The sequence below is a fragment of the Phalangium opilio genome, unplaced genomic scaffold, assembly GCF_054372755.1.
Source record: "Phalangium opilio isolate 3A_F unplaced genomic scaffold, DU_Popi_V2 ptg000037l_1, whole genome shotgun sequence".
In the NCBI taxonomy this organism is placed as follows: domain Eukaryota; kingdom Metazoa; phylum Arthropoda; class Arachnida; order Opiliones; family Phalangiidae; genus Phalangium; species Phalangium opilio.
Window position 1 is genome coordinate 7,959,228 of NW_028324160.1, and position 27,500 is coordinate 7,986,727.

A 27,500-nucleotide genomic window follows, 5' to 3' on the forward strand; every position below is an offset into this window, starting at 1 on the left:
CGTGAGCATGAGGTACATGTTATTAAAATGAAACAATTCGTTGTCAGAAGTGGGGTTCGAACCCACGCGCTTATACGAGGATCAGAGCTTAAATCTGACGCCTTAGACCACTCGGTCATCTTGACACGCTTTTAAACGTTTTCCTTGAAAATCCAGCAATAATACAACTCCGAAATACCTCTCGGCATTCTATGCTCCATAAAGCCACTCACTTGTTGCCAGACTAGAGAAGCGCTTCGTGAGCATGAGATACATGTTATTAAAATGTAACAATTCGTTGTCAGAAGTAGGGTTCGAACCCACGACCTCATACAAGGATCAGAGCTTAAATCTGACGCCTTAGACCACTCGGCCATCCTGACACGATCTAAACGTTTTCCTTGAAAATGAAGCTATAGTACCACCCGAAATACCTCTCGGAATTCTATGCTCCATAAAGCCACTCACTTGTTTCCATACTAGAGAAGCGCTTCGTGAGCATGAGGTACATGTTATTAAAATGCAACAATTCGTTGTCAGAAGTGGGGTTCGAATCCACGCCCTCATACGAGGATCAGAGATTAAAACTGACGCCTTAGACCACTCTGCCATCCTGACACGCTTTAAAACGTTTACCTTGAAATGAAGCTATAGTACCACCCGAAATAACTCTCGGAATTCTATGCTCCATGAAGCCACTCACTTGTTTCGATACTAGAGAAGCGCTTCGTGAGCATGAGATACATGTTATTAAAATGAAACAATTCGTTGTCAGAAGTGGGGTTCGAACCCACGCCCTCATACGAGGATCAGAGCTTAAATCTGACGCCTTAGATCACTCGGCCATCCTGACACGTTCTGAACGTTTTCCTTGAAAATGAAGCTATAGTACCACCCGAAATACCTCTCGGAATTCTATGCTCCATAAAGTCACTCACTTGTTTCCATACTAGAGAAGCGCTTCGTGAGCATGAGGTACATGTTATTAAAATGAAACAATTCGTTGACAGAAGTGGGGTTCGAACCCACGCGCTCATACGAGGAACAGAGCTTAAATCTGACGCCTTAGACCACTCGGTCATCTTGACACGCTTTTAAACGTTTTCCTTGAAAATCCAGCAATAATACAACCCCGAAATACCTCTCGGAATTCTATGCTCCATAAAGCCACTCACTTGTTGCCATACTAGAGAAGCCTTTTCTGATCATAAGATACAAGTTATTAAAATGAAACAATTCGTTGCCAGAAGTAGTGTTCGAACCCACGCCCTCATACGAGGATCAGAGCTTAAATCTGACGCCTTAGACCACTCGGCCATCCTGACGCGTTCTAAACGTTTTCCTTGAAAATGAAGCTATAGTACCACCCGAAATATCTCTCGGAATTCTATGCTCCATAAAGCCACTCACTTGTTTCCATACTAGAGAAGCGCTTCGTGAGCATGAGATACATGTTATTAAAATGAAACAATTCGTTGTAAGAAGTGGGGTTCGAACCCACGCCCTCATACGAGGATCAGAGCTTAATTCTGACGCCTTAGACCACTCAGTCATCTTGACACGCTTTTAATCGTTTTCCTTGAAAAACCAGCAATAATACAACCCCGAAATACCTCTCGTCATTCTATGCTCCATAAAGCCACTCACTTGTTGCCATACTAGAGAACCCTTTTCTGATCATGAGATACATGTTTTTAAAATGAAACAATTCGTTGTCAGAAGTGGGGTTCGAACCCACGCCCTCATACGAGGATCAGAGCTTAAATCTGACGCCTTAGACCACTCGGCCATCCTGACACGTTCTAAACGTTTTCCTTGAAAATGAAGCTATAGTACCACCCGAAATATCTCTCGGAATTCTATGCTCCATAAAGCCACTCACTTGTTTCCATACTAGAGAAGCGCTTCGTGAGCATGAGATACATGTTATTAAAATGTAACAATTCGTTGTAAGAAGTGGGGTACGAACCCACGCCCTCATACGAGGATCAGAGCTTAAATCTGACGCCTTAGACCACTCGGCCATCTTGACACGCTTTTAAACGTTTTCCTTGAAATCCAGCTATAGTACAACCCCGAAATACCTCTGGGAATTCTATGCTCCATAAAGCCACTCACTTGTTGCCATACTACAGAAGCCTTTTCTGATCATGAGAAACATGTTATTAAAATGAAACAATTCGTTGTCAGAAGTGGGGTTCGAACCCACGCCCTCATACGAAGATCAGAGATTAAATCTGACGCCTTAGACCACTCGGCCATCCTGACGCGTTCTAAACGTTTTCCTTGAAAATGAAGCTATAGTACCTTCCGAAATATCTCTCGGAATTCTATGCTCCATAAAGCCACTCACTTGTTGCCATACTAGAGAAGCCTTTTCTGATCATGAGATACATGTTATTAAAATGAAACAATTCGTTGTAAGAAGTGGGGTACGAACCCACGCCCTCATACGAGGATCAGAGCTTAATTCTGAAGCCTTAGACCACTCGGTCATCTTGACCCGCTTTTAAACGTTTTCCTTGAAATCCAGCTATAGTACAATCCCGAAATACCTCTCGGAATTCTATGCTCCATAAAGCCACTCACTTGTTGCCATACTAGAGAAGCCTTTTCTGATCATGAGATACATGTTATTAAAATGAAACAATTCGTTGTAAGAAGTGGGGTTCGAACCCACGCCCTCATACGAGGATCAGAGCTTAAATCTGACGCCTTAGACCACTCGGCCATCCTGACACGTTCTAAACGTTTTCCTTGAAAATGAAGCTATAGTACCACCCGAAATACCTCTCGGAATTCTATGCTCCATAAAGCCACTCACTTGTTTCCATACTAGAGAAGCGCTTCGTGAGCATGAGGTACATGTTATTAAAATGAAACAATTCGTTGTCAGAAGTGGGGTTCGAATCCACGCCCTCATACGAGGATCAGAGATTAAATCTGACGCCTTAGACCACTCTGCCATCCTGACACGCTTTAAAACGTTTACCTTGAAATGAAGTTATAGTACCACCCGAAATAACTCTCGGAATTCTATGCTCCATGAAGCCACTCACTTGTTTCGATACTAGAGAAGCGCTTCGTGAGCATGAGATACATGTTATTAAAATGAAACAATTCGTTGTCAGAAGTGGGGTTCGAACCCACGCCCTCATACGAGGATGAGAGCTTAAATCTGACGCCTTAGACCACTCGGCCATCCTGACACGTTCTGAACGTTTTCCTTGAAAATGAAGCTATAGTACCACCCGAAATACCTCTCGGAATTCTATGCTCCATAAAGTCACTCCCTTGTTTCCATACTAGAGAAGCGCTTCGTGAGCATGAGGTACATGTTATTAAAATGAAACAATTCGTTGACAGAAGTGGGGTTCGAACCCACGCGCTCATACGAGGATCAGAGCTTAAATCTGACGCCTTAGACCACTCGGCCATCTTGACACGCTTTTAAACGTTTTCCTTGAAATCCAGCTATAGTACAACCCCGAAATACCTCTGGGAATTCTATGCTCCATAAAGCCACTCACTTGTTGCCATACTACAGAAGCCTTTTCTGATCATGAGAAACATGTTATTAAAATGAAACAATTCGTTGTCAGAAGTGGGGTTCGAACCCACGCCCTCATACGAAGATCAGAGATTAAATCTGACGCCTTAGACCACTCGGCCATCCTGACGCGTTCTAAACGTTTTCCTTGAAAATGAAGCTATAGTACCTTCCGAAATATCTCTCGGAATTCTATGCTCCATAAAGCCACTCACTTGTTGCCATACTAGAGAAGCCTTTTCTGATCATGAGATACATGTTATTAAAATGAAACAATTCGTTGTAAGAAGTGGGGTACGAACCCACGCCCTCATACGAGGATCAGAGCTTAATTCTGACGCCTTAGACCACTCAGTCATCTTGACACGCTTTTAATCGTTTTCCTTGAAAAACCAGCAATAATACAACCCCGAAATACCTCTCGGCATTCTATGCTCCATAAAGCCACTCACTTGTTGCCATACTAGAGAAGCCTTTTCTGATCATGAGATACATGTTATTAAAATTAAACAATTCGTTTTCAGAAGTGAGGTTCGAACCCACGCCCTCATACGAGGATCAGAGCTTAAATCTGACGCCTTAGACCACTCGGCCATCCTGACACGTTCTAAACGTTTTCCTTGAAAATGAAGCTATAGTACCACCCCAAATACCTCTCGGAATTCTATGCTCCGTAAAGCCACTCACTTGTTTCCATACTAGAGAAGCGCTTCGTGAGCATGAGGTACATGTTATTAAAATGAAACAATTCGTTGTCAGAAGTGGGGTTCGAACCCACGCGCTTATACGAGGATCAGAGCTTAAATCTGACGCCTTAGACCACTCGGTCATCTTGACACGCTTTTAAACGTTTTCCTTGAAATCCAGCTATAGTACAATCCCGAAATACCTCTCGGAATTCTATGCTCCATAAAGCCACTCACTTGTTGCCATACTAGAGAAGCCTTTTCTGATCATGAGATACATGTTATTAAAATGAAACAATTCGTTGTAAGAAGTGGGGTTCGAACCCACGCCCTCATACGAGGATCAGAGCTTAAATCTGACGCCTTAGACCACTCGGCCATCCTGACACGTTCTAAACGTTTTCCTTGAAAATGAAGCTATAGTACCACCCGAAATATCTCTCGGAATTCTATGCTCCATAAAGCCACTCACTTGTTTCCATACTAGAGAAGCGCTTTGTGAGCATGAGGTACATGTTATTAAAATGAAACAATTCGTTGTCAGAAGTGGGGTTCGAATCCACGCCCTCATACGAGGATCAGAGATTAAATCTGACGCCTTAGACCACTCTGCCATCCTGACACGCTTTAAAACGTTTACCTTGAAATGAAGTTATAGTACCACCCGAAATAACTCTCGGAATTCTATGCTCCATGAAGCCACTCACTTGTTTCGATACTAGAGAAGCGCTTCGTGAGCATGAGATACATGTTATTAAAATGAAACAATTCGTTGTCAGAAGTGGGGTTCGAACCCACGCCCTCATACGAGGATCAGAGCTTAAATCTGACGCCTTAGACCACTCGGCCATCCTGACACGTTCTGAACGTTTTCCTTGAAAATGAAGCTATAGTACCACCCGAAATACCTCTCGGAATTCTATGCTCCATAAAGTCACTCCCTTGTTTCCATACTAGAGAAGCGCTTCGTGAGCATGAGGTACATGTTATTAAAATGAAACAATTCGTTGACAGAAGTGGGGTTCGAACCCACGCGCTCATACGAGGATCAGAGCTTAAATCTGACGCCTTAGACCACTCGGTCATCTTGACACGCTTTTAAACGTTTTCCTTGAAAATCCAGCAATAATACAACCCCGAAATACCTCTCGGAATTCTATGCTCCATAAAGCCACTCACTTGTTGCCATACTAGAGAAGCCTTTTCTGATCATAAGATACATGTTATTAAAATGAAACAATTCGTTGACAGAAGCAGTGTTCGAACCCACGCCCTCATACGAGGATCAGAGCTTAAATCTGACGCCTTAGACCACTCGGCCATCCTGACGCGTTCTAAACGTTTTCCTTGAAAATGAAGCTATAGTACCACCCGAAATATCTCTCGGAATTCTATGCTCCATAAAGCCACTCACTTGTTTCCATACTAGAGAAGCGCTTCGTGAGCATGAGATACATGTTATTACAAGTCGGGAAAACCAAAATATTACCTCTCCGTGTCGAGAAGATTATATAACCTTAAGTATCCAATGAAAACGTCGACCTTTTTGCCCTCATCCTTTCCCGCGCTTTGCGCTTCCGCATTTCATCCTTACTCTCAACATTATCTTCCTCCATTTTACATATAAAAATCAAATACTCACAAAAAGAAGCGGCAAAAACCTGCTGGCTCTTTACAACCACTTAATTTGACTTAATATTCAATTTCCAACAACAATAATATACCGGTAGTTTAATTGACAACCTACTAGCATCGAAATTCTCATTAAGAATGGCTCCCGCGGATAAAAAACGGCAATTTTCAACTAGGTGGGCGTTATCTCATAAGATTTGAAAAATATCATTTGTCTTTTTTACCAATGCCTAACCGTTTGGATTTTTTAAAGCAGTCTTAGCACCAAAAAATATTTTTGAATGAGGATAAAAAAGGTCTGTCCTCTCGTAATTTTTTAAGCTTTTATCATGATTACTCTATACAACAGTAACAAGGAGTATAAACCCATTAGTGGAAGCAGTATTTTTTTCCCAAAACAATCTCGCTTATGTTTATGCAATGAATGAAATATATCACAATGCACGGGCCTTGATAGATATAGGAGGCAATGAAGGAAATATATCGCATGCACGGGCCTTGGTAGATATAGGAGGCAATGATAATCTCTCTCTTTGCACGATAGGTTTATCTTTAATATTTAAATAAATATAATTATTTTTAATTATTTTAATCTTCAATAATTAACATTAATAATAGTTAAATCGTTTGAAATAAAGTTATACTTATTATCTTCTCAAACTTTGCTAATATTGACGTTTAAAGTGAAGGGTACCCCTCTTCCCGCTTTCTTCAAATTTTGGGGTATATATACGATTTGTTTCCATTATAATAGTAAGGAAAAAACCGCAAATGCGAAAACCTTTGGTAGCGATCCTACCTTAGGGAGGCTAGACGTTTCTCGTAACCCTAGCTGATCGCCGCGTATATCCTAAAACCAAACGATGATAATGGAGTAGAAGCCAATGATACAGATTGGTGTCTATGTGGAATAGACGGAAGACCAGTGGATGGTTGTGTTAGAAGGCAGTGTAAGTGCAGACGGGTGTCAATGTGGGATTGACAAAGAACAGAAGATGGTGGTGATTAGAAGCCAGTATGTACAGACTGGTGTCCACGTGGAATGGACGAAGACCAGAAGATGGTGGTGATTAGCAGCCAGTAAGAACAGACTAGTGTCCGTGTGGTGTGGACAAAGACCAGAAGATTGGTGGTGTGAGAACTCAAGTAGAGGAGCCATTTCCGTGACTGTGAAAGCAGTTCGGAAATGGCGAACACGTTTGCTCCGATACGCAAACTGCGAACGCGGTCACGTGGGTGTAACAACGGACAGACAGACAGACACACACACAGACACACAGACAGACACGGCCGTTACAGAACCTCTCCTGGACTACGTCACACGGAGAGGTAAAAATGAAACAATTCGTTGTAAGAAGTGGGGTTCGAACCCACGCCCTCATACGAGGATCAGAGCTTAATTCTGACGCCTTAGACCACTCAGTCATCTTGACACGCTTTTAATCGTTTTCCTTGAAAAACCAGCAATAATACAACCCCGAAATACCTCTCGGCATTCTATGCTCCATAAAGCCACTCACTTGTTGCCATACTAGAGAACCCTTTTCTGATCATGAGATACATGTTATTAAAATGAAACAATTCGTTGTAAGAAGTGGGGTTCGAACCCACGCCCTCATACGAGGATCAGAGCTTAAATCTGACGCCTTAGACCACTCGGCCATCCTGACACGTTCTAAACGTTTTCCTTGAAAATGAAGCTATAGTACCACCCGAAATACCTCTCGGAATTCTATGCTCCATAAAGCCACTCACTTGTTTCCATACTAGAGAAGCGCTTCGTGAGCATGAGGTACATGTTATTAAAATGAAACAATTCGTTGTCAGAAGTGGGGTTCGAATCCACGCCCTCATACGAGGATCAGAGATTAAATCTGACGCCTTAGACCACTCTGCCATCCTGACACGCTTTAAAACGTTTACCTTGAAATGAAGTTATAGTACCACCCGAAATAACTCTCGGAATTCTATGCTCCATGAAGCCACTCACTTGTTTCGATACTAGAGAAGCGCTTCGTGAGCATGAGATACATGTTATTAAAATGAAACAATTCGTTGTCAGAAGTGGGGTTCGAACCCACGCCCTCATACGAGGATCAGAGCTTAAATCTGACGCCTTAGACCACTCGGCCATCCTGACACGTTCTGAACGTTTTCCTTGAAAATGAAGCTATAGTACCACCCGAAATACCTCTCGGAATTCTATGCTCCATAAAGTCACTCCCTTGTTTCCATACTAGAGAAGCGCTTCGTGAGCATGAGGTACATGTTATTAAAATGAAACAATTCGTTGACAGAAGTGGGGTTCGAACCCACGCGCTCATACGAGGATCAGAGCTTAAATCTGACGCCTTAGACCACTCGGTCATCTTGACACGCTTTTAAACGTTTTCCTTGAAAATCCAGCAATAATACAACCCCGAAATACCTCTCGGAATTCTATGCTCCATAAAGCCACTCACTTGTTGCCATACTAGAGAAGCCTTTTCTGATCATAAGATACATGTTATTAAAATGAAACAATTCGTTGACAGAAGCAGTGTTCGAACCCACGCCCTCATACGAGGATCAGAGCTTAAATCTGACGCCTTAGACCACTCGGCCATCCTGACGCGTTCTAAACGTTTTCCTTGAAAATGAAGCTATAGTACCACCCGAAATATCTCTCGGAATTCTATGCTCCATAAAGCCACTCACTTGTTTCCATACTAGAGAAGCGCTTCGTGAGCATGAGGTACATGTTATTAAAATGAAACAATTCGTTGACAGAAGCAGTGTTCGAACCCACGCCCTCATACGAGGATCAGAGCTTAATTCTGACGCCTTAGACCACTCAGTCATCTTGACACGCTTTTAATCGTTTTCCTTGAAAAACCAGCAATAATACAACCCCGAAATACCTCTCGGCATTTTATGCTCCATAAAGCCACTCACTTGTTGCCATACTAGAGAACCCTTTTCTGATCATGAGATACATGTTATTAAAATGAAACAATTCGTTGTCAGAAGTGGGGTTCGAACCCACGCCCTCATACGAGGATCAGAGCTTAAATCTGACGCCTTAGACCACTCGGCCATCCTGACCCGTGCTAAACGTTTTCCTTGAAAATGAAGCTATAGTACCACCCGAAATACCTCTCGGAATTCTATGCTCCATAAAGCCACTCACTTGTTTCCATACTAGAGAAGCGCTTCGTGAGCATGAGGTACATGTTATTTAAATGAAACAATTCGTTGTCAGAAGTGGGGTTCGAATCCACGCCCTCATACGAGGATCAGAGATTAAATCTGACGCCTTAGACCACTCTGCCATCCTGACACGCTTTAAAACGTTTACCTTGAAATGAAGCAATAGTACCACCGGAAATAACTCTCGGAATTCTATGCTCCATGAAGCCACTCACTTGTTTCGATACTAGAGAAGCGCTTCGTGAGCATGAGATACATGTTATTAAAATGAAACAATTCGTTGTCAGAAGTGGGGTTCGAACCCACGCCCTCATACGAGGATCAGAGCTTAAATCTGACGCCTTAGACCACTCGGCCATCCTGACCCGTGCTAAACGTTTTCCTTGAAAATGAAGCTATAGTACCACCCGAAATACCTCTCGGAATTCTATGCTCCATAAAGCCACTCACTTGTTTCCATACTAGAGAAGCGCTTCGTGAGCATGAGGTACATGTTATTTAAATGAAACAATTCGTTGTCAGAAGTGGGGTTCAAATCCACGCCCTCATACGAGGATCAGAGATTAAATCTGACGCCTTAGACCACTCTGCCATCCTGACACGCTTTAAAACGTTTACCTTGAAATGAAGCAATAGTACCACCCGAAATAACTCTCGGAATTCTATGCTCCATGAAGCCACTCACTTGTTTCGATACTAGAGAAGCGCTTCGTGAGCATGAGATACATGTTATTAAAATGAAACAATTCGTTGTCAGAAGTGGGGTTCGAACCCACGCCCTCATACGAGGATCAGAGCTTAAATCTGACGCCTTAGACCACTCGGCCATCCTGACCCGTGCTAAACGTTTTCCTTGAAAATGAAGCTATAGTACCACCCGAAATACCTCTCGGAATTCTATGCTCCATAAAGCCACTCACTTGTTTCCATACTAGAGAAGCGCTTCGTGAGCATGAGATACATGTTATTAAAATGAAACAATTCGTTGTCAGAAGTGGGGTTCGTATCCACGCCCTCATACGAGGATCAGAGATTAAATCTGACGCCTTAGACCACTCTGCCATCCTGACACGCTTTAAAACGTTTACCTTGAAATGAAGCAATAGTACCACCCGAAATAACTCTCGGAATTCTATGCTCCATGAAGCCACTCACTTGTTTCGATACTAGAGAAGCGCTTCGTGAGCATGAGATACATGTTATTAAAATGAAACAATTCGTTGTCAGAAGTGGGGTTCGAACCCACGCCCTCATACAAGGATCAGAGCTTAAATCTGACGCCTTAGACCACTCGGCCATCCTACGCGTTCTAAACGTTTTCCTTGAAAATGAAGCTATAGTACCACCCGAAATATCTCTCGGAATTCTATGCTCCATAAAGCCACTCACTTGTTTCCATACTAGAGAAGCGCTTCGTGAGCATGAGATACATGTTATTAAAATGTAACAATTCGTTGTCAGAAGTAGGGTTCGAACCCACGCCCTCATACAAGGATCAGAGCTTAAATCTGACGCCTTAGACCACTCGGCCATCTTGACACGCTTTTAAACGTTTTCCTTGAAATCCAGCTATAGTACAACCCCGAAATACCTCTCGGAATTCTATGCTCCATAAAGCCACTCACTTGTTGCCATACTAGAGAAGCCTTTTCTGATCATGAGATACATGTTACTAAAATGAAACAATTCGTTGTAAGAAGTGGGGATCGAACCCACGCCCTCATACGAGGATCAGAGCTTAATTCTGACGCCTAAGACCACTCAGTCATCTTGACACGCTTTTAAACGTTTTCCTTGAAAAACCAGCAATAATACAACCCCGAAATACCTCTCGGCATTCTATACTCCATAAAGCCACTCACTTGTTGCCATACTAGAGAAGCCTTTTCTGATCATGAGATACATGTTATTAAAATGAAACAATTCGTTGTCAGAAAAGGTGTTCGAACCCACGCCCTCATACGAGGATCAGAGCTTAAATCTGACGCCTTAGACCACTCGGCCATCCTGACGCGTTCTAAACGTTTTCCTTGAAAATGAAGCTATAGTACCACCCGAAATATCTCTCGGAGTTCTATGCTCCATAAAGCCACTCACTTGTTTCTATACTAGAGAAGCGCTTCGTGAGCATGAGATACATGTAATTAAAATGTAACAATTCGTTGTCAGAAGTAGGGTTCGAACCCACGCCCTCATACAAGGATCAGAATTATTAATCTGACGCCTTAGACCACTCGGCCATCTTGACACGCTTTTAAACGTTTTCTTTGAAATCCAGTTATAGTACAACCCCGAAATACCTCTCGGAATTCTATGCTCCATAAAGCCACTCACTTGTTGCCATACTAGAGAAGCCTTTTCTGATCATGAGATACATGTTATTAAAATGAAACAATTCGTTGTAAGAAGTTGGGATCGAACCCACGCCCTCATACGAGGATCAGAGCTTAATTCTGACGCCTAAGACCACTCAGTCATCTTGACACGCTTTTAAACGTTTTCCTTGAAAATGAAGCTATAGTACCACCCGAAATATCTCTCGGAATTCAATGCTCCATAAAGCCACTCACTTGTTTCCATACTAGAGAAGCGCTTCGTGAGCATGAGATACATGTTATTAAAATGTAACAATTCGTTGTTAGAAGTGGGGTTCGAACCCACGCCCTCATAAGAGGAACAGAGCTTAATTCAGACGCCTAAGACCACTCAGTCATCTTGACACGCTTTTAAAGATTTTCCTTGAAAATACAGCTACAATACAACTCCGAAATACCTCTCGGAATTCTATGCTCCATAAAGCCACTCACTTGTTGCCATACTAGAGAAGCCTTTTCTGATCATGAGATACATGTTATTAAAATGAAACAATCCGGTGTCATTAGTAGGGTTCGAACCCACGCCCTCATACAAGGATCAGAGCTTAAATCTGACGCCTTAGACCACTCGGCCATCTTGACACGCTTTTAAACGTTTTCCTTGAAATCCAGCTATAGTACAACCCCGAAATACCTCACGAAATTCTATGCTCCATAAAGCCACTCACTTGTTGCCATACTAGAGAAGCCTTTTCTGATCATGAGGTACATGTTATTAAAATGAAACAATTCGTTGTCAGAAGTAGGGTTCGAACCCACACCCTCATACAAGGATCAGAGCTTAAATCTGACGCCATAGACCTCTCGGCCATCTTGACACGCTTTTAAACGTTTTCCTTGAAATCCAGCTATAGTACAACCCCGAAATACCTCTCGGAATTACATGCTCCATAAAGCCACTCACTTGTTTCCATACTAGAGAAGCGCTTCGTGAGCATGAGGTACATGTTATTAAAATGAAACAATTCGTTGTCAGAAGTGGGGTTCGAACCCACGCGCTCATACGAGGATCAGAGCTTAAATCTGACGCCTTAGACCACTCGGTCATCTTGACACGCTTTTAAACGTTTTCTTGAAAATCCAGCAATAATACAACCCCGAAATACCTCTCGGAATTCTATGCTCCATAAAGCCACTCACTTGTTGCCATACTAGAGAAGCCTTTTCTGATCATGAGCTACATGATATTAAAATGAAACAATTCGTTGTCAGAAGTGGGGTTCGAACCCACGAACTCATACGAGGATCAGATCTTAAATCTGACGCCTTAGACCACTCGGCCATCCTGACGCATTCTTAACGTTTTCCTTGAAAATGAAGCTATAATACCACCCGAAATATCTCTCGGAATTCTATGCTCCATAAAGCCAATCACTTGTTGCCATACTAGAGAAGCCTTTTCTGATCATGAGATACATGTTATTAAAATGAAACAATCCGGTGTCATTAGTAGGGTTCGAACCCACGCCCTCATACAAGGATCAGAGCTTAAATCTGACGCCTTAGACCACTCGGCCATCTTGACACGCTTTTAAACGTTTTCCTTGAAATCCAGCTATAGTACAACCCCGAAATACCTCACGAAATTCTATGCTCCATAAAGCCACTCACTTGTTGCCATACTAGAGAAGCCTTTTCTGATCATGAGGTACATGTTATTAAAATGAAACAATTCGTTGTCAGAAGTAGGGTTCGAACCCACACCCTCATACAAGGATCAGAGCTTAAATCTGACGCCTTAGACCTCTTGGCCATCTTGACACGCTTTTAAACGTTTTCCTTGAAATCCAGCTATAGTACAACCCCGAAATACCTCTCGGAATTACATGCTCCATAAAGCCACTCACTTGTTTCCATACTAGAGAAGCGCTTCGTGAGCATGAGGTACATGTTATTAAAATGAAACAATTCGTTGTCAGAAGTGGGGTTCGAACCCACGCGCTCATACGAGGATCAGAGCTTAAATCTGACGCCTTAGACCACTCGGTCATCTTGACACGCTTTTAAACGTTTTCTTGAAAATCCAGCAATAATACAACCCCGAAATACCTCTCGGAATTCTATGCTCCATAAAGCCACTCACTTGTTGCCATACTAGAGAAGCCTTTTCTGATCATGAGCTACATGATATTAAAATGAAACAATTCGTTGTCAGAAGTGGGGTTCGAACCCACGAACTCATACGAGGATCAGATCTTAAATCTGACGCCTTAGACCACTCGGCCATCCTGACGCATTCTTAACGTTTTCCTTGAAAATGAAGCTATAATACCACCCGAAATATCTCTCGGAATTCTATGCTCCATAAAGCCACTCACTTGTTGCCATACTAGAGAAGCCTTTTCTGATCATGAGATACATGTTATTAAAATGAAACAATTCGTTGTAAGAAGTGGGGTACGAACCCACGCCCTCATACGAGGATCAGAGCTTAATTCTGACGCCTTAGACCACTCAGTCATCTTGACACGCTTTTAATCGTTTTCCTTGAAAAACCAGCAATAATACAACCCCGAAATACCTCTCGGCATTCTATGCTCCATAAAGCCACTCACTTGTGTCCATACTAGAGAAGCCTTTTCTGATCATGAGATACATGTTATTAAAATGAAACAATTCGTTTTCAGAAGTGGGGTTCGAATCCACGCCCTCATACGAGGATCAGAGATTAAATCTGACGCCTTAGACCACTCTGCCATCCTGACACGCTTTAAAACGTTTACCTTGAAATGAAGCTATAGTACCACCCGAAATAACTCTCGGAATTCTATGCTCCATAAAGTCACTCACTTGTTTCCATACTAGAGAAGCGCTTCGTGAGCATGAGGTACATGTTATTAAAATGAAACAATTCGTTGACAGAAGTGGGGTTCGAACCCACGCGCTCATACGAGGATCAGAGCTTAAACCTGACGCCTTAGACCACTCGGTCATCTTGACACGCTTTTAAACGTTTTCCTTGAAAATCCAGCAATAATACAACCCCGAAGTACCTCTCGGAATTCTATGCTCCATAAAGCCACTCACTTGTTGCCATACTAGAGAAGCCTTTTCTGATCATAAGATACATGTTATTAAAATGAAACAATTCGTTGCCAGAAGTAGTGTTCGAAAACACGCCCTCATACGAGGATCAGAGCTTAAATCTGACGCCTTAGACCACTCGGCCATCCTGACGCGTTCTAAACGTTTTCCTTGAAAATGAAGCTATAGTACCACCCGAAATATCTCTCGGAATTGTATGCTCCATAAAGCCACTCACTTGTTTCCATACTAGAGAAGCGCTTCGTGAGCATGAGATACATGTTATTAAAATGAAACAATTCGTTGTAAGAAGTGGGGTTCGAACCCACGCCCTCATACGAGGATCAGAGCTTAATTCTGACGCCTTAGACCACTCAGTCATCTTGACACGCTTTTAATCGTTTTCCTTGAAAAACCAGCAATAATACAACCCCGAAATACCTCTCGGCATTCTATGCTCCATAAAGCCACTCACTTGTTGCCATACTAGAGAAGCCTTTTCTGATCATGAGATACATGTTATTAAAATGAAACAATTCGTTGTCAGAAGTGGGGTTCGAACCCACGCCCTCATACGAGGATCAGAGCTTAAATCTGACGCCTTAGACCACTCGGCCATCCTGACACGTGCTAAACGTTTTCCTTGAAAATGAAGCTATAGTACCACCCGAAATACCTCTCGGAATTCTATGCTCCATAAAGCCACTCACTTGTTTCCATACTAGAGAAGCGCTTCGTGAGCATGAGGTACATGTTATTTAAATGAAACAATTCGTTGTCAGAAGTGGGGTTCGAATCCACGCCCTCATACGAGGATCAGAGATTAAATCTGACGCCTTAGACCACTCTGCCATCCTGACACGCTTTAAAACGTTTACCTTGAACTGAAGCTATAGTACCACCCGAAATAACTCTCGGAATTCTATGCTCCATGAAGCCACTCACTTGTTTCGATACTAGAGAAGCGCTTCGTGAGCATGAGATACATGTTATTAAAATGAAACAATTCGTTGTCAGAAGTGGGGTTCGAACCCACGCCCTCATACAAGGATCAGAGCTTAAATCTGACGCCTTAGACCACTCGGCCATCCTACGCGTTCTAAACGTTTTCCTTGAAAATGAAACTATAGTACCACCCGAAATATCTCTCGGAATTCTATGCTCTATAAAGCCACTCACTTGTTTCCATACTAGAGAAGCGCTTCGTGAGCATGAGATACATGTTATTAAAATGTAACAATTCGTTGTCAGAAGTAGGGTTCGAACCCACGCCCTCATACAAGGATCAGAGCTTAAATCTGACGCCTTAGACCACTCGGCCATCTTGACACGCTTTTAAACGTTTTCCTTGAAATCCAGCTATAGTACAACCCCGAAATACCTCTCGGAATTCTATGCTCCATAAAGCCACTCACTTGTTGCCATACTAGAGAAGCCTTTTCTGATCATGAGATACATGTTACTAAAATGAAACAATTCGTTGTAAGAAGTGGGGATCGAACCCACGCCCTCATACGAGGATCAGAGCTTAATTCTGACGCCTAAGACCACTCAGTCATCTTGACACGCTTTTAAACGTTTTCCTTGAAAAACCAGCAATAATACAACCCCGAAATACCTCTCGGCATTCTATACTCCATAAAGCCACTCACTTGTTGCCATACTAGAGAAGCCTTTTCTGATCATGAGATACATGTTATTAAAATGAAACAATTCGTTGTCAGGAGTGGGGTTCGAACCCACGCCCTCATACGAGGATCAGAGCTTAAATCTGACGCCTTAGACCACTCGGCCATCCTGACACGTTCTGAACGGTTTCCTTGAAAATGAAGCTATAGTACCACCCGAAATACCTCTCGGAATTCTATGCTCCATAAAGTCACTCACTTGTTTCCATACTAGAGAAGCGCTTCGTGAGCCTGAGGAACATGTTATTAAAATGAAACAATTCGTTGACAGAAGTGGGGTTCGAACCCACGCGCTCATACGAGGATCAGAGCTTAAATCTGACGCCTTAGACCACTCGGCCATCTTGACACGCTTTTAAACGTTTTCCTTGAAATCCAGCTATAGTACAACCCCGAAATACCTCTCGGAATTCTATGCTCCATAAAGCCACTCACTTGTTGCCATACTAGAGAAGCCTTTTCTGATCATGAGATACATGTTACTAAAATGAAACAATTCGTTGTAAGAAGTGGGGATCGAACCCACGCCCTCATACGAGGATCAGAGCTTAATTCTGACGCCTAAGACCACTCAGTCATCTTGACACGCTTTTAAACGTTTTCCTTGAAAAACCAGCAATAATACAACCCCGAAATACCTCTCGGCATTCTATACTCCATAAAGCCACTCACTTGTTGCCATACTAGAGAAGCCTTTTCTGATCATGAGATACATGTTATTAAAATGAAACAATTCGTTGCCAGAAGTAGTGTTCGAACCCACGCCCTCATACGAGGATCAGAGCTTAAATCTGACGCCTTAGACCACTCGGCCATCCTGACGCGTTCTAAACGTTTTCCTTGAAAATGAAGCTATAGTACCACCCGAAATATCTCTCGGAATTGTATGCTCCATAAAGCCACTCACTTGTTTCCATACTAGAGAAGCGCTTCGTGAGCATGAGATACATGTTATTAAAATGAAACAATTCGTTGTAAGAAGTGGGGTTCGAACCCACGCCCTCATACGAGGATCAGAGCTTAATTCTGACGCCTTAGACCACTCAGTCATCTTGACACGCTTTTAATCGTTTTCCTTGAAAAACCAGCAATAATACAACCCCGAAATACCTCTCGGCATTCTATGCTCCATAAAGCCACTCACTTGTTGCCATACTAGAGAAGCCTTTTCTGATCATGAGATACATGTTATTAAAATGAAACAATTCGTTGTCAGAAGTGGGGTTCGAACCCACGCCCTCATACGAGGATCAGAGCTTAAATCTGACGCCTTAGACCACTCGGCCATCCTGACACGTGCTAAACGTTTTCCTTGAAAATGAAGCTATAGTACCACCCGAAATACCTCTCGGAATTCTATGCTCCATAAAGCCACTCACTTGTTTCCATACTAGAGAAGCGCTTCGTGAGCATGAGGTACATGTTATTTAAATGAAACAATTCGTTGTCAGAAGTGGGGTTCGAATCCACGCCCTCATACGAGGATCAGAGATTAAATCTGACGCCTTAGACCACTCTGCCATCCTGACACGCTTTAAAACGTTTACCTTGAAATGAAGCTATAGTACCACCCGAAATAACTCTCGGAATTCTATGCTCCATGAAGCCACTCACTTGTTTCGATACTAGAGAAGCGCTTCGTGAGCATGAGATACATGTTATTAAAATGAAACAATTCGTTGTCAGAAGTGGGGTTCGAACCCACGCCCTCATACAAGGATCAGAGCTTAAATCTGACGCCTTAGACCACTCGGCCATCCTACGCGTTCTAAACGTTTTCCTTGAAAATGAAACTATAGTACCACCCGAAATATCTCTCGGAATTCTATGCTCTATAAAGCCACTCACTTGTTTCCATACTAGAGAAGCGCTTCGTGAGCATGAGATACATGTTATTAAAATGTAACAATTCGTTGTCAGAAGTAGGGTTCGAACCCACGCCCTCATACAAGGATCAGAGCTTAAATCTGACGCCTTAGACCACTCGGCCATCTTGACACGCTTTTAAACGTTTTCCTTGAAATCCAGCTATAGTACAACCCCGAAATACCTCTCGGAATTCTATGCTCCATAAAGCCACTCACTTGTTGCCATACTAGAGAAGCCTTTTCTGATCATGAGATACATGTTACTAAAATGAAACAATTCGTTGTAAGAAGTGGGGATCGAACCCACGCCCTCATACGAGGATCAGAGCTTAATTCTGACGCCTAAGACCACTCAGTCATCTTGACACGCTTTTAAACGTTTTCCTTGAAAAACCAGCAATAATACAACCCCGAAATACCTCTCGGCATTCTATACTCCATAAAGCCACTCACTTGTTGCCATACTAGAGAAGCCTTTTCTGATCATGAGATACATGTTATTAAAATGAAACAATTCGTTGTCAGGAGTGGGGTTCGAACCCACGCCCTCATACGAGGATCAGAGCTTAAATCTGACGCCTTAGACCACTCGGCCATCCTGACACGTTCTGAACGGTTTCCTTGAAAATGAAGCTATAGTACCACCCGAAATACCTCTCGGAATTCTATGCTCCATAAAGTCACTCACTTGTTTCCATACTAGAGAAGCGCTTCGTGAGCCTGAGGAACATGTTATTAAAATGAAACAATTCGTTGACAGAAGTGGGGTTCGAACCCACGCGCTCATACGAGGATCAGAGCTTAAATCTGACGCCTTAGACCACTCGGCCATCTTGACACGCTTTTAAACGTTTTCCTTGAAATCCAGCTATAGTACAACCCCGAAATACCTCTCGGAATTCTATGCTCCATAAAGCCACTCACTTGTTGCCATACTAGAGAAGCCTTTTCTGATCATGAGATACATGTTACTAAAATGAAACAATTCGTTGTAAGAAGTGGGGATCGAACCCACGCCCTCATACGAGGATCAGAGCTTAATTCTGACGCCTAAGACCACTCAGTCATCTTGACACGCTTTTAAACGTTTTCCTTGAAAAACCAGCAATAATACAACCCCGAAATACCTCTCGGCATTCTATACTCCATAAAGCCACTCACTTGTTGCCATACTAGAGAAGCCTTTTCTGATCATGAGATACATGTTATTAAAATGAAACAATTCGTTGTCAGGAGTGGGGTTCGAACCCACGCCCTCATACGAGGATCAGAGCTTAAATCTGACGCCTTAGACCACTCGGCCATCCTGACACGTTCTGAACGTTTTCCTTGAAAATGAAGCTATAGTACCACCCGAAATACCTCTCGGAATTCTATGCTCCATAAAGTCACTCACTTGTTTCCATACTAGAGAAGCGCTTCGTGAGCCTGAGGAACATGTTATTAAAATGAAACAATTCGTTGACAGAAGTGGGGTTCGAACCCACGCGCTCATACGAGGATCAGAGCTTAAATCTGACGCCTTAGACCACTCGGTCAACTTGACACGCTTTTAATCGTTTTCCTTGAAAATCCAGCAATAATACAACCCCGAAATACCTCTCGGCATTCTATACTCCATAAAGCCACTCACTTGTTGCCATACTAGAGAAGCCTTTTCTGATCATGAGATACATGTTATTAAAATGAAACAATTCGTTGTCAGAAAAGGTGTTCGAACCCACGCCCTCATACGAGGATCAGAGCTTAAATCTGACGCCTTAGACCACTCGGCCATCCTGACGCGTTCTAAACGTTTTCCTTGAAAATGAAGCTATAGTACCACCCGAAATATCTCTCGGAATTCTATGCTCCATAAAGCCACTCACTTGTTTCCATACTAGAGAAGCGCTTCGTGAGCATGAGATACATGTTATTAAAAGACCACTCAGTCATCTTGACACGCTTTTAAAGATTTTCCTTGAAAATACAGCTACAATACAACTCCGAAATACCTCTCGGAATTCTATGCTCCATAAAGCCACTCACTTGTTGCCATACTAGAGAAGCCTTTTCTGATCATGAGATACATGTTATTAAAATGAAACAATCCGGTGTCAGAAGTAGGGTTCGAACCCACGCCCTCATACAAGGATCAGAGCTTAAATCTGACGCCTTAGACCACTCGGCCATCTTGACACGCTTTTAAACGTTTTTCTTGAAATCCAGCTATAGTACAACCCCGAAATACCTCACGAAATTCTATGCTCCATAAAGCCACTCACTTGTTGCCATACTAGAGAAGCCTTTTCTGATCATGAGGTACATGTTATTAAAATGAAACAATTCGTTGTCAGAAGTAGGGTTCGAACCCACACCCTCATACAAGGATCAGAGCTTAAATCTGACGCCTTAGACCTCTCGGCCATCTTGACACGCTTTTAAACGTTTTCCTTGAAATCCAGCTATAGTACAACCCCGAAATACCTCTCGGAATTACATGCTCCATAAAGCCACTCACTTGTTTCCATACTAGAGAAGCGCTTCGTGAGCATGAGGTACATGTTATTAAAATGAAACAATTCGTTGTCAGAAGTGGGGTTCGAACCCACGCGTTCATACGAGGATCAGAGCTTAAATCTGACGCCTTAGACCACTCGGTCATGTTGACACGCTTTTAAACGTTTTTCTTGAAAATCCAGCAATAATACAACCCCGAAATACCTCTCGGCATTCTAATCTCCATAAAGCCACTCACTTGTTGCCATACTAGAGAAGCCTTTTCTGATCATGAGATACATGTTATTAAAATGAAACAATTCGTTGTCAGAAGTGGGGTTCGAACCCACGCCCTCATACGAGGATCAGAGCTTAAATCTGACGCCTTAGACCACTCGGCCATCCTGACACGTGCTAAACGTTTTCCTTGAAAATGAAGCTATAGTACCACCCGAAATACCTCTCGGAATTCTATGCTCCATAAAGCCACTCACTTGTTTCCATACTAGAGAAGCGCTTCGTGAGCATGAGGTACATGTTATTTAAATGAAACAATTCGTTGTCAGAAGTGGGGTTTGAATCCACGCCCTCATACGAGGATCAGAGATTAAATCTGACGCCTTAGACCACTCTGCCATCCTGACACGCTTTAAAACGTTTACCTTGAAATGAAGCTATAGTACCACCCGAAATAACTCTCGGAATTCTATGCTCCATGAAGCCACTCACTTGTTTCGATACTAGAGAAGCGCTTCGTGAGCATGAGATACATGTTATTAAAATGAAACAATTCGTTGTCAGAAGTGGGGTTCGAACCCACGCCCTCATACAAGGATCAGAGCTTAAATCTGACGCCTTAGACCACTCGGCCATCCTACGCGTTCTAAACGTTTTCCTTGAAAATGAAACTATAGTACCACCCGAAATATCTCTCGGAATTCTATGCTCTATAAAGCCACTCACTTGTTTCCATACTAGAGAAGCGCTTCGTGAGCATGAGATACATGTTATTAAAATGTAACAATTCGTTGTCAGAAGTAGGGTTCGAACCCACGCCCTCATACAAGGATCAGAGCTTAAATCTGACGCCTTAGACCACTCGGCCATCTTGACACGCTTTTAAACGTTTTCTTTGAAATCCAGCTATAGTACAACCCCGAAATACCTCTCGGAATTCTATGCTCCATAAAGCCACTCACTTGTTGCCATACTAGAGAAGCCTTTTCTGATCATGAGATACATGTTACTAAAATGAAACAATTCGTTGTAAGAAGTGGGGATCGAACCCACGCCCTCATACGAGGATCAGAGCTTAATTCTGACGCCTAAGACCACTCAGTCATCTTGACACGCTTTTAAACGTTTTCCTTGAAAAACCAGCAATAATACAACCCCGAAATACCTCTCGGCATTCTATACTCCATAAAGCCACTCACTTGTTGCCATACTAGAGAAGCCTTTTCTGATCATGAGATACATGTTATTAAAATGAAACAATTCGTTGTCAGGAGTGGGGTTCGAACCCACGCCCTCATACGAGGATCAGAGCTTAAATCTGACGCCTTAGACCACTCGGCCATCCTGACACGTTCTGAACGTTTTCCTTGAAAATGAAGCTATAGTACCACCCGAAATACCTCTCGGAATTCTATGCTCCATAAAGTCACTCACTTGTTTCCATACTAGAGAAGCGCTTCGTGAGCCTGAGGAACATGTTATTAAAATGAAACAATTCGTTGACAGAAGTGGGGTTCGAACCCACGCGCTCATACGAGGATCAGAGCTTAAATCTGACGCCTTAGACCACTCGGTCAACTTGACACGCTTTTAATCGTTTTCCTTGAAAATCCAGCAATAATACAACCCCGAAATACCTCTCGGCATTCTATACTCCATAAAGCCACTCACTTGTTGCCATACTAGAGAAGCCTTTTCTGATCATGAGATACATGTTATTAAAATGAAACAATTCGTTGTCAGAAAAGGTGTTCGAACCCACGCCCTCATACGAGGATCAGAGCTTAAATCTGACGCCTTAGACCACTCGGCCATCCTGACGCGTTCTAAACGTTTTCCTTGAAAATGAAGCTATAGTACCACCCGAAATATCTCTCGGAATTCTATGCTCCATAAAGCCACTCACTTGTTTCTATACTAGAGAAGCGCTTCGTGAGCATGAGATACATGTTATTAAAAGACCACTCAGTCATCTTGACACGCTTTTAAAGATTTTCCTTGAAAATACAGCTACAATACAACTCCGAAATACCTCTCGGAATTCTATGCTCCATAAAGCCACTCACTTGTTGCCATACTAGAGAAGCCTTTTCTGATCATGAGATACATGTTATTAAAATGAAACAATCCGGTGTCAGAAGTAGGGTTCGAACCCACGCCCTCATACAAGGATCAGAGCTTAAATCTGACGCCTTAGACCACTCGGCCATCTTGACACGCTTTTAAACGTTTTCCTTGAAATCCAGCTATAGTACAACCCCGAAATACCTCACGAAATTCTATGCTCCATAAAGCCACTCACTTGTTGCCATACTAGAGAAGCCTTTTCTGATCATGAGGTACATGTTATTAAAATGAAACAATTCGTTGTCAGAAGTAGGGTTCGAACCCACACCCTCATACAAGGATCAGAGCTTAAATCTGACGCCTTAGACCTCTCGGCCATCTTGACACGCTTTTAAACGTTTTCCTTGAAATCCAGCTATAGTACAACCCCGAAATACCTCTCGGAATTACATGCTCCATAAAGCCACTCACTTGTTTCCATACTAGAGAAGCGCTTCGTGAGCATGAGGTACATGTTATTAAAATGAAACAATTCGTTGTCAGAAGTGGGGTTCGAACCCACGCGTTCATACGAGGATCAGAGCTTAAATCTGACGCCTTAGACCACTCGGTCATGTTGACACGCTTTTAAACGTTTTTCTTGAAAATCCAGCAATAATACAACCCCGAAATACCTCTCGGAATTCTATGCTCCATAAAGCCACTCACTTGTTGCCATACTAGAGAAGCCTTTTCTGATCATGAGCTACATGATATTAAAATGAAACAATTCGTTGTCAGAAGTGGGGTTCGAACCCACGAACTCATACGAGGATCAGATCTTAAATCTGACGCCTTAGACCACTCGGCCATCCTGACGCATTCTTAACGTTTTCCTTGAAAATGAAGCTATAATACCACCCGAAATATCTCTCGGAATTCTATGCTCCATAAAGCCAATCACTTGTTTCCATACTAAAGAAGCGCTTCGTGAGCATGAGATACATGTTATTAAAATGTAACAATTCGTTGTCAGAAGTAGGGTTCGAACCCACGCCCTCATACAAGGATCAGAGCTTAAATCTGACGCCTTAGACCACTCGGCCATCTTGACACGCTTTTAAACGTTTTCCTTGAAATCCAGCTATAGTACAACCCCGAAATACCTCTCGGAATTCTATGCTCCATAAAGCCACTCATTTGTTGCCATACTAGAGAAGCCTTTTCTGATCATGAGATACATGTTATTAAAATGAAACAATTCGTTGTCAGAAGTGGGGTTCGAACCCACGCCCTCATACAAGGATCAGAGCTTAAATCTGACGCCTTAAACCACTCGGCCATCTTGACACGCCTTTAATCATTTTCCTTGAAAATCCAGCTATAGTACAACCCCGAAATACCTCTCGGAATTCTATGCTCCATAAAGCCACTCACTTGTTGCCATACTAGAGAAGCCTTTTCTGATCATGAGATACATGTTATTAAAATGAAACAATTCGTTGTCAGAAGTAGGGTTCGAACCCACGCCCTCATACAAGGATCAGAGCTTAAATCTGACGCCTTAGACCACTCGGCCATCTTGACACGCTTTTAATCATTTTCCTTGAAAATCCAGCCATAGTACAACCCCGAACTACCTCTCGGAATTCTATGCTCCATAAAGCCACTCACTTGTTGCCATACTAGAGAAGCCTTTTCTGATCAAGAGATACATTTTATAAAAATGAATCAATTCGTTGTCAGAAGTGGGTTTCGAACCCACCCCCTCGTACGAGGATCAGAGCTTAAATCTGACGCCTTAGACCACTCTGTCATCTTGTCACGCTCTTAAACGAGAAGCCTTTTCTGATCATGAGATACGTGTTATTAAAATGAAACAATTCGTTGTCAGAAGTAGGGTTCGAACCCACGCCCTCATACAAGGATCAGAGCTTAAATCTGACGCCTTAGACCACTCGGCCATCCTGACACGCTTCTAAACGTTTTCCTTGAAAATGAAGCTATAGTACCTCCCGAAATAACTCCCGGAATTCTATGCTCCATAAAGCCACTCACTTGTTGCCATACTAGAGAAGCCTTTTCTGATCATGAGATACATGTTATTAAAATGAAACAATTCGTTGTCAGAAGTAGGGTTCGAACCCACGCCCTCATACAAGGATCAGAACTTAAATCTGACGCCTTAGACCACTCGGCCATCTTGACACGCTTTTAATCATTTTTCTAAAAATCCATCTATAGTGCAACCCCGAAATACCTCTCGGAATTCTATGCTCCATAAAGCCACTCACTTGTTGCCATACTAGAGAAGCCTTTTCTGATCATGAGATACATGTTATTAAAATGAATCAATTCGTTGACAGAAGTGGGTTTCGAACCCGCGCCCTCGTACGAGGATCAGAGCTTAAATCTGACGCCTTAGACCACTCTGTCATCTTGACACGCTTTTAATCATTTTCCTAAAAACCCAGCTATAGTACAACCCCGAAATACCTCTCGGAATTCTATGCTCCATAAAGCCACTCACTTGTTGCCATACTAGAGAAGCCTTTTCTGATCATGAGATACATGTTATTAAAATGAAACAATCCGGTGTCAGAAGTAGGGTTCGAACCCACGCCCTCATACAAGGATCAGAGCTTAAATCTGACGCCTTAGACCACTCGGCCATCTTGACACGCTTTTAAACGTTTTCCTTGAAATCCAGCTATAGTACAACCCCGAAATACCTCACGAAATTCTATGCTCCATAAAGCCACTCACTTGTTGCCATACTAGAGAAGCCTTTTCTGATCATGAGGTACATGTTATTAAAATGAAACAATTCGTTGTCAGAAGTAGGGTTCGAACCCACACCCTCATACAAGGATCAGAGCTTAAATCTGACGCCTTAGACCTCTCGGCCATCTTGACACGCTTTTAAACGTTTTCCTTGAAATCCAGCTATAGTACAACCCCGAAATACCTCTCGGAATTACATGCTCCATAAAGCCACTCACTTGTTTCCATACTAGAGAAGCGCTTCGTGAGCATGAGGTACATGTTATTAAAATGAAACAATTCGTTGTCAGAAGTGGGGTTCGAACCCACGCGTTCATACGAGGATCAGAGCTTAAATCTGACGCCTTAGACCACTCGGTCATGTTGACACGCTTTTAAACGTTTTTCTTGAAAATCCAGCAATAATACAACCCCGAAATACCTCTCGGCATTCTAATCTCCATAAAGCCACTCACTTGTTGCCATACTAGAGAAGCCTTTTCTGATCATGAGATACATGTTATTAAAATGAAACAATTCGTTGTCAGAAGTGGGGTTCGAACCCACGCCCTCATACGAGGATCAGAGCTTAAATCTGACGCCTTAGACCACTCGGCCATCCTGACACGTGCTAAACGTTTTCCTTGAAAATGAAGCTATAGTACCACCCGAAATACCTCTCCGAATTCTATGCTCCATAAAACCACTCACTTGTTTCCATACTAGAGAAGCGCTTCGTGAGCATGAGGTACATGTTATTTAAATGAAACAATTCGTTGTCAGAAGTGGGGTTCGAATCCACGCCCTCATACGAGGATCAGAGATTAAATCTGACGCCTTAGACCACTCTGCCATCCTGACACGCTTTAAAACGTTTACCTTGAAATGAAGCTATAGTACCACCCGAAATAACTCTCGGAATTCTATGCTCCATGAAGCCACTCACTTGTTTCGATACTAGAGAAGCGCTTCGTGAGCATGAGATACATGTTATTAAAATGAAACAATTCGTTGTCAGAAGTGGGGTTCGAACCCACGCCCTCATACAAGGATCAGAGCTTAAATCTGACGCCTTAGACCACTCGGCCATCCTACGCGTTCTAAACGTTTTCCTTGAAAATGAAACTATAGTACCACCCGAAATATCTCTCGGAATTCTATGCTCTATAAAGCCACTCACTTGTTTCCATACTAGAGAAGCGCTTCGTGAGCATGAGATACATGTTATTAAAATGTAACAATTCGTTGTCAGAAGTAGGGTTCGAACCCACGCCCTCATACAAGGATCAGAGCTTAAATCTGACGCCTTAGACCACTCGGCCATCTTGACACGCTTTTAAACGTTTTCCTTGAAATCCAGCTATAGTACAACCCCGAAATACCTCTCGGAATTCTATGCTCCATAAAGCCACTCGCTTGTTGCCATACTAGAGAAGCCTTTTCTGATCATGAGATACATGTTACTAAAATGAAACAATTCGTTGTAAGAAGTGGGGATCGAACCCACGCCCTCATACGAGGATCAGAGCTTAATTCTGACGCCTAAGACCACTCAGTCATCTTGACACGCTTTTAAACGTTTTCCTTGAAAAACCAGCAATAATACAACCCCGAAATACCTCTCGGCATTCTATACTCCATAAAGCCACTCACTTGTTGCCATACTAGAGAAGCCTTTTCTGATCATGAGATACATGTTATTAAAATGAAACAATTCGTTGTCAGGAGTGGGGTTCGAACCCACGCCCTCATACGAGGATCAGAGCTTAAATCTGACGCCTTAGACCACTCGGCCATCCTGACACGTTCTGAACGTTTTCCTTGAAAATGAAGCTATAGTACCACCCGAAATACCTCTCGGAATTCTATGCTCCATAAAGTCACTCACTTGTTTCCATACTAGAGAAGCGCTTCGTGAGCCTGAGGAACATGTTATTAAAATGAAACAATTCGTTGACAGAAGTGGGGTTCGAACCCACGCGCTC

The 27,500-nt window shown here is 42.6% G+C and overlaps 26 non-coding genes across 26 annotated transcripts; all 26 read right to left on the reverse strand.

Moving 5' to 3' along the window:
- Positions 1-278: 278 nt before the first annotated feature.
- Positions 279-362, reverse strand: TRNAL-UAA (transfer RNA leucine (anticodon UAA)). The gene has a single exon. It is a non-coding gene; the product is annotated as a tRNA-Leu (tRNA).
- Positions 363-748: 386 nt separating this feature from the next.
- On the reverse strand, positions 749-832 carry TRNAL-UAA (transfer RNA leucine (anticodon UAA)). Its single transcript has one exon. It is a non-coding gene; the product is annotated as a tRNA-Leu (tRNA).
- An 860-nt stretch (positions 833-1,692) lies between these two features.
- On the reverse strand, positions 1,693-1,776 carry TRNAL-UAA (transfer RNA leucine (anticodon UAA)). The gene has a single exon. It is a non-coding gene; the product is annotated as a tRNA-Leu (tRNA).
- A 387-nt stretch (positions 1,777-2,163) lies between these two features.
- Positions 2,164-2,247, reverse strand: TRNAL-UAA (transfer RNA leucine (anticodon UAA)). The gene has a single exon. It is a non-coding gene; the product is annotated as a tRNA-Leu (tRNA).
- An 857-nt stretch (positions 2,248-3,104) lies between these two features.
- On the reverse strand, positions 3,105-3,188 carry TRNAL-UAA (transfer RNA leucine (anticodon UAA)). Its single transcript has one exon. It is a non-coding gene; the product is annotated as a tRNA-Leu (tRNA).
- A 387-nt stretch (positions 3,189-3,575) lies between these two features.
- Positions 3,576-3,659, reverse strand: TRNAL-UAA (transfer RNA leucine (anticodon UAA)). Its single transcript has one exon. It is a non-coding gene; the product is annotated as a tRNA-Leu (tRNA).
- A 1,329-nt stretch (positions 3,660-4,988) lies between these two features.
- On the reverse strand, positions 4,989-5,072 carry TRNAL-UAA (transfer RNA leucine (anticodon UAA)). The gene has a single exon. It is a non-coding gene; the product is annotated as a tRNA-Leu (tRNA).
- Positions 5,073-7,903: 2,831 nt separating this feature from the next.
- TRNAL-UAA (transfer RNA leucine (anticodon UAA)) lies at positions 7,904-7,987 on the reverse strand. The gene has a single exon. It is a non-coding gene; the product is annotated as a tRNA-Leu (tRNA).
- An 860-nt stretch (positions 7,988-8,847) lies between these two features.
- Positions 8,848-8,931, reverse strand: TRNAL-UAA (transfer RNA leucine (anticodon UAA)). Its single transcript has one exon. It is a non-coding gene; the product is annotated as a tRNA-Leu (tRNA).
- A 386-nt stretch (positions 8,932-9,317) lies between these two features.
- On the reverse strand, positions 9,318-9,401 carry TRNAL-UAA (transfer RNA leucine (anticodon UAA)). Its single transcript has one exon. It is a non-coding gene; the product is annotated as a tRNA-Leu (tRNA).
- Positions 9,402-9,787: 386 nt separating this feature from the next.
- On the reverse strand, positions 9,788-9,871 carry TRNAL-UAA (transfer RNA leucine (anticodon UAA)). The gene has a single exon. It is a non-coding gene; the product is annotated as a tRNA-Leu (tRNA).
- A 1,328-nt stretch (positions 9,872-11,199) lies between these two features.
- On the reverse strand, positions 11,200-11,284 carry TRNAI-AAU (transfer RNA isoleucine (anticodon AAU)). The gene has a single exon. It is a non-coding gene; the product is annotated as a tRNA-Ile (tRNA).
- Positions 11,285-12,617: 1,333 nt separating this feature from the next.
- TRNAL-UAA (transfer RNA leucine (anticodon UAA)) lies at positions 12,618-12,701 on the reverse strand. The gene has a single exon. It is a non-coding gene; the product is annotated as a tRNA-Leu (tRNA).
- Positions 12,702-13,560: 859 nt separating this feature from the next.
- Positions 13,561-13,644, reverse strand: TRNAL-UAA (transfer RNA leucine (anticodon UAA)). Its single transcript has one exon. It is a non-coding gene; the product is annotated as a tRNA-Leu (tRNA).
- A 1,332-nt stretch (positions 13,645-14,976) lies between these two features.
- Positions 14,977-15,060, reverse strand: TRNAL-UAA (transfer RNA leucine (anticodon UAA)). The gene has a single exon. It is a non-coding gene; the product is annotated as a tRNA-Leu (tRNA).
- A 1,093-nt stretch (positions 15,061-16,153) lies between these two features.
- TRNAL-UAA (transfer RNA leucine (anticodon UAA)) lies at positions 16,154-16,237 on the reverse strand. Its single transcript has one exon. It is a non-coding gene; the product is annotated as a tRNA-Leu (tRNA).
- A 1,096-nt stretch (positions 16,238-17,333) lies between these two features.
- On the reverse strand, positions 17,334-17,417 carry TRNAL-UAA (transfer RNA leucine (anticodon UAA)). Its single transcript has one exon. It is a non-coding gene; the product is annotated as a tRNA-Leu (tRNA).
- Positions 17,418-18,510: 1,093 nt separating this feature from the next.
- Positions 18,511-18,594, reverse strand: TRNAL-UAA (transfer RNA leucine (anticodon UAA)). The gene has a single exon. It is a non-coding gene; the product is annotated as a tRNA-Leu (tRNA).
- Positions 18,595-19,218: 624 nt separating this feature from the next.
- Positions 19,219-19,302, reverse strand: TRNAL-UAA (transfer RNA leucine (anticodon UAA)). The gene has a single exon. It is a non-coding gene; the product is annotated as a tRNA-Leu (tRNA).
- Positions 19,303-20,794: 1,492 nt separating this feature from the next.
- TRNAL-UAA (transfer RNA leucine (anticodon UAA)) lies at positions 20,795-20,878 on the reverse strand. Its single transcript has one exon. It is a non-coding gene; the product is annotated as a tRNA-Leu (tRNA).
- Positions 20,879-21,971: 1,093 nt separating this feature from the next.
- Positions 21,972-22,055, reverse strand: TRNAL-UAA (transfer RNA leucine (anticodon UAA)). The gene has a single exon. It is a non-coding gene; the product is annotated as a tRNA-Leu (tRNA).
- A 1,492-nt stretch (positions 22,056-23,547) lies between these two features.
- Positions 23,548-23,631, reverse strand: TRNAL-UAA (transfer RNA leucine (anticodon UAA)). Its single transcript has one exon. It is a non-coding gene; the product is annotated as a tRNA-Leu (tRNA).
- A 387-nt stretch (positions 23,632-24,018) lies between these two features.
- TRNAL-UAA (transfer RNA leucine (anticodon UAA)) lies at positions 24,019-24,102 on the reverse strand. The gene has a single exon. It is a non-coding gene; the product is annotated as a tRNA-Leu (tRNA).
- Positions 24,103-24,640: 538 nt separating this feature from the next.
- TRNAL-UAA (transfer RNA leucine (anticodon UAA)) lies at positions 24,641-24,724 on the reverse strand. Its single transcript has one exon. It is a non-coding gene; the product is annotated as a tRNA-Leu (tRNA).
- Positions 24,725-26,057: 1,333 nt separating this feature from the next.
- TRNAL-UAA (transfer RNA leucine (anticodon UAA)) lies at positions 26,058-26,141 on the reverse strand. Its single transcript has one exon. It is a non-coding gene; the product is annotated as a tRNA-Leu (tRNA).
- A 1,093-nt stretch (positions 26,142-27,234) lies between these two features.
- TRNAL-UAA (transfer RNA leucine (anticodon UAA)) lies at positions 27,235-27,318 on the reverse strand. Its single transcript has one exon. It is a non-coding gene; the product is annotated as a tRNA-Leu (tRNA).
- Positions 27,319-27,500: the final 182 nt, after the last annotated feature.